Source organism: Aquila chrysaetos, chromosome 21, assembly GCF_900496995.4.
Source record: "Aquila chrysaetos chrysaetos chromosome 21, bAquChr1.4, whole genome shotgun sequence".
Taxonomy (NCBI): Eukaryota; Metazoa; Chordata; class Aves; order Accipitriformes; family Accipitridae; genus Aquila; species Aquila chrysaetos.
In genome coordinates, this window is record NC_044024.1 from 16964529 (window position 1) to 16969675 (window position 5147).

Below are 5147 nucleotides of genomic sequence, written 5' to 3' on the forward strand. Positions count from 1 at the left end.
CTCTTTGGCTTGCATAAAAAAGAACTACAAAGGTGAACAAATACTACACGTGAGGTACTTTTTTAGGTTTTTTAGATAAAGGAAAAAAGAACAACTCTTAGATCCTGCAGTCACATGACACCACTTGGTATGAAAGAACCAAACCATAGAAATGAAGTTGTCCAAACCTCATCACTTTTGTAAAGGACAAGAAGTGTGGTTTTTTTCCTCTTTGCTGTAGTAAACTAAGAATAATGGGAACTGAAGAGCGCCTGGCTTACAGCACCACCATCTACTTCCCTGGTACCTCTCATGCATTACTGTTTGCTTTACAGCTTTCTGTGATTTAAAACTATAACCAGGATACCTTTTCATTTAGTCTTAGGCAAGAATGAATCCTAGCTGCATCTGTGAGGCAATGAAGGACTATTTTCAGTGAAGACCCCTTAACAAGAAGTTCTATAGGATTTTCAAAGTCCTTATCTTTATAGAAAAAGCTAAAGAATAGTTTTATTCATGAACCTAACATTGAGAGAAGTGACTCCATATCTTATTCTACTAAAAATGTGTAAGAGTTGCCAAAATTTTTAAAAGTTACATATGTATGGGCTGCTCCTTTTGCCTTGTCATTTAAGCAAGATGTAGCATGCTTGTGACTTGCTGCCTAAGTCCCAACCACCTCCGGTATCAGAGATTGGCTTGCTGATCTCTTATGTAAGCTTGTTCAGGCCCTGTATTTATTTTAGAATCCAGGGCACAGGCTACGACTGTATATGGTAAGCCAACAACTAATTATGTCAAGAAGACTGCTGTTTTCTGTAACAAAATACATTTGCATTTGAGTAAAGGAAGTGTTTTGGTTTAAGTGCTTTTCCATCAGGAAATAGTAAATAGTCAAAACTGAAGGGAACATGTTGATGTAAACTATTCTTTTTAAGTCATGATTTTAGTTTTGCAAGCTTTAAGAATGGTTATAAAAAAGTGGTGTTTAGATGCAGTATAAAGCAGAGAAAATTTAAACCAAATATAGGATAGCAAATTATTTCCCAACTACTTGCTCACTGTGTTCTCATTTTATAACACTGTACCTACACAGATTTATTCAAATGATATTTGAAATATTCTAAAGTCATCTACACTTACATAATGCTTCATATTAAAATTATCATCCCAAACTGCTAATGATTTCTATCATGTAAAGCAGGTCAAGAGAAGCTACTTATTCCAGTCAGCCTTTGCTTCCCAGTATAGTTCCCTGACACAGGAACCTGCACTGACTTCACTGGGACTTGGATCAGGACTGTGGGCCACACTAAGCAAAGGGAAGGGTATGTCGCACGATAGCTCCTGGCTGTTACCTGCCACAGCTTTGAAAATGTTGCCATTCAGCTGTAATGTGCTTTTTATTCTGTGACTGAGATGCCACAAAATCCTGGAACATCTCTTAATGTGCTGTGGTTCTCTGTATGACTGACTGAAAGGTATTGCAACAGGTTTATCTTCAACAGATGTAGCTGACTTCTTAATTGAACAGTTATTTAGCCTCTGCTGCAGCAGTCATGGATTGACTGGTCTTTACTCCCTACTACTCACAATCATTAAGTAACAATCTAAGGTTATGTGATCTACCATCCTCTTGGCCACATGTACAGATGAAGAAAGAACAGAAACTGCATTACTAAGCTATTGCAGGGCTGGGCTTGGTTTTTTTTAGAATGTATTTCTAATTTTCAAACAGATTTTTATCAGCAGTCACTAATACCAAGTTCTCCAAAAACTACACAACAGAAGAACAGATTAAGTGGTGCTTACTAGTAAACAGTAATGTCATCAGGCCTTCTTTACCAGAAATGTTACGTTTTTAACTAACCAGATAAATTGTATATTGATACCAAAAATTAATATACGGAGGCTACCTGAAAAACAGAGCATTGACATAAAGAGCAAGATTTGCTATGAAGACTAGCCTTCAGCTGCCGCATACTGAACAGCTTACATCTTATGATAGGATGGCTTTCAAGTTGTTAAAGCAGAAAAAATACTGGCTGAAAGAATCTATATAATGAAAGCCTGCACATGCTGTCAAGACCGGTTTTATGCCAGTGTAACATCTTTTGTTTCAGTAGATCTGCTCTTGATTTATAATGCCATAAATGAGAGGAGAATTAAGCTATTTATGTAAGTGACTTTATTTATATAACTGACTTATGCTGTATTATGTGATGGAAGAGAAAACCAAGCACATGCCTTTTTTGTGTTTTCTGTGAGCTCCAGAAAGATTTTGTAAGAGTAATGCTAGTAATAGTTTTCTTTATGTGACATATTAGAAATTCAGTCTCATCCACATGGAGGTTTTATCATGAGTAGAATACATGGTAATAGATGACACGATAATGTGGAAGAATTTTAGCAAGTCTGCAGACAGTCTAGAAAATGTGAATGCTGAACATCACAATTTAGACTGTAAGTTAGTTCAACAAAGCAATTGTTATTCAGGCTCTTCCTTGGATGAGTCAATGATTTGTACTGTGACTATTAGTACTGAATGTACCATCTAAAATTCATTTTGAAAGATTACTGAAGCATTAATGATTTAAAAGTGGTTGCTACAAGTATTTTTTATCAATGAGAAGCCCAAGCACTATCGAGGCTAAAAAGCATACACAAGGATTTTCAACATAGCAGAATTAAGTTTTTTCACATGCTTTTACTTTGTTTTTTACTCCTTAGTGAATGATGACTATATAATATTTAGGAAATCAGGGTCAGTAGAGTAAATGTTTCTGTAGCAATTTGGCAGACACACCTTTCATAACTCATAAAGTCACTACTGGAAAGGCACAACTGGGTCACAGAAGTGCATGGTGGGATGCTGCTTTCCAGTTATGCAACCAGGGTAACTAAAGGTTAGAGCAAGCACTTGAATAACGAGCTTTTTGCCAGAAAGAATAGAACAGAAAAACAGTGTTTTTAAATGCTGGCTTCTGAGCAGCAGCCGCCTAACGTGTCTAGTTAGGAGTCATCAAACCGAAATAGAACCGGATGCGTCAGAACTTTGAAGAATGGCAGTTCAACATCCCAAAAGAAAAATACATCTGCTTGTATTCCAAAAGCAGATCCTACCGGTTCTCTCATTCCAATAGATGATACTAGAGCCATTTGCAGCATGCTGCTCAGCTTTTTCTCCCAGCCCACTGTAACTGGCTTTCTTACTCATCTCTTGTCTTCTTACTTTCTCCATCATCCAGTAACACATCTCCAACTTTAAGGAATTCCACAGTTTGCCTTTGTTCTCTTTCCTGCTTCTACGTAAATGTTACTGGATTACTTCTAATAAATATAATTATTGCAGAATTCTTACCTAACTTCTGACAGAGGAAAGAAGAGAGAAAGGAGGTTTTGTTTCAACACTATAAAGACTTTCCAAGGTTTAGAGGGCTAGGATCATAGCCCAAGGGCACAAATTATGACGTTAACTAACAAATAACTCCCATCAAGTTTGGGGATACTAGTTACAAAAACTGAATGCTATCGCAAAAAGACTAAATAAAATGGTGTTCTTTCAATCACAATTACACCTCCTGTTACAGCTGTACACCAGATAAATATATTAATCAAAATGACCTCATTTTAGGCATGCGTAGCAGTGTGTTATATAACCATGTTAAGTATGCTATTTTATTTCCCTCTTGCCAAGGAGAAATTGTGTTTGTCTTACAAGAGTTCCAAATAAGTCTGGTTATAAAGTGATGGGGAAAAGAACAGGAGGGAGAGACGAAAGTGAGAGAATTAATAAGCAAAATGACTCATTCCCTAAGTGCAGAGGTGATGTTGCACTCCGCTTAAATCTCAGTTGCTCTATAGGAAGCTAATGTTGTCACGAGCAGTCTCAGTATTCCTAACATGCCCAACATTTCTCAGGATGGGAAAAACAGATATGTTACAAGGATGGAAACTACGTCTTTTCAGACCTCATCGGTTCACAGCATTCCTGTTTTGTTTTCAAAGCTGTTTGTGAAGGCTGCCTCCATAAACAAGGAGTTTGCAGAATCTCCTGCCACTCTTTTTGTTGCTCACTTCTTCGGTGAAAAGTGGCATTCAATTAATTCTTTTCTAGTGCTACTAATGATGCTTTAAGCAAGCTCAAAAGCACCCTTAAAAGTAGAATACATCCCCACACACTCATAACAAGGCTGAGACTTGTCTAGATTTATACTGCACTACAGAAAAAAAGGACCAAGAGGCGTACATTTTTGCAATGTAAGATCACTCAGCCAGAGAACTCTGATAAGTGCTGAAAATGTGAAAAACAAATGGCAGGGTATGCATTTCCCATTTGCTCAATACACACACATAAAAGAAACACTGTGTAGGCTTCACTGCAGCATACCAGTGCATCCAAAACTCAAAGGTTAGTTACATAAATGATAAGGCGTGGGCTTAAATGCTTCATTCAGCTTGTTAATTACTTGCTTTGTGGCCTGAGCCAATGTTCTGAAACAGGTTCATCCAATATTGTGTTGCTTCCTCTGAATTTTCATTTAGTGTATTAAGCTGAAGTGCTGGGAACAATTTGTTGCAATACCTAGGAAGAGTCTGTTTTCTTTTCAAGCAATTTACAGAACAAACTTACTCGGACTAATCCACAGATGCTCTTTAAATCTCCTCGCTATTTCAGAAAATTATGAAATTTAATTCTTAGAGCATTCTCGTCAAATAAGGGAACTGCTGGCTGCATAAACATGTATGTATTATTGGCGTACGTTTTGAGGGTTCCTTCTCTGCGTTCTTTTTAATCTACACATCCAACGTGGAGAAATGAATGGTGGTGTGTTAGAAAACTCTCAAAATAAAATACTTAGCATGTCTCTGACAGAAAACTAGTAGAAGCTATGTTTTAATAGTAGATGGAAATATTTCCACCTTCAGTTCAGTTAACTGGGATACCTAGTTCATGAGTCGGTTTAATACCATGGCTATGAACAAGCCTTCATTATTGAACAGCCTATCCTAAAGACAGACAGACCACCTATCTATTTCACGAGATGTGCAAGCAGAAACTGGAGGTTTAGAATTCCTTATCTCTGTGGAAATAAATCATATTGTATTTGGAGCAAACTGTAGTTTTACCATGAGATATCTCATCAAGATTGTACCTGGGAATCCCA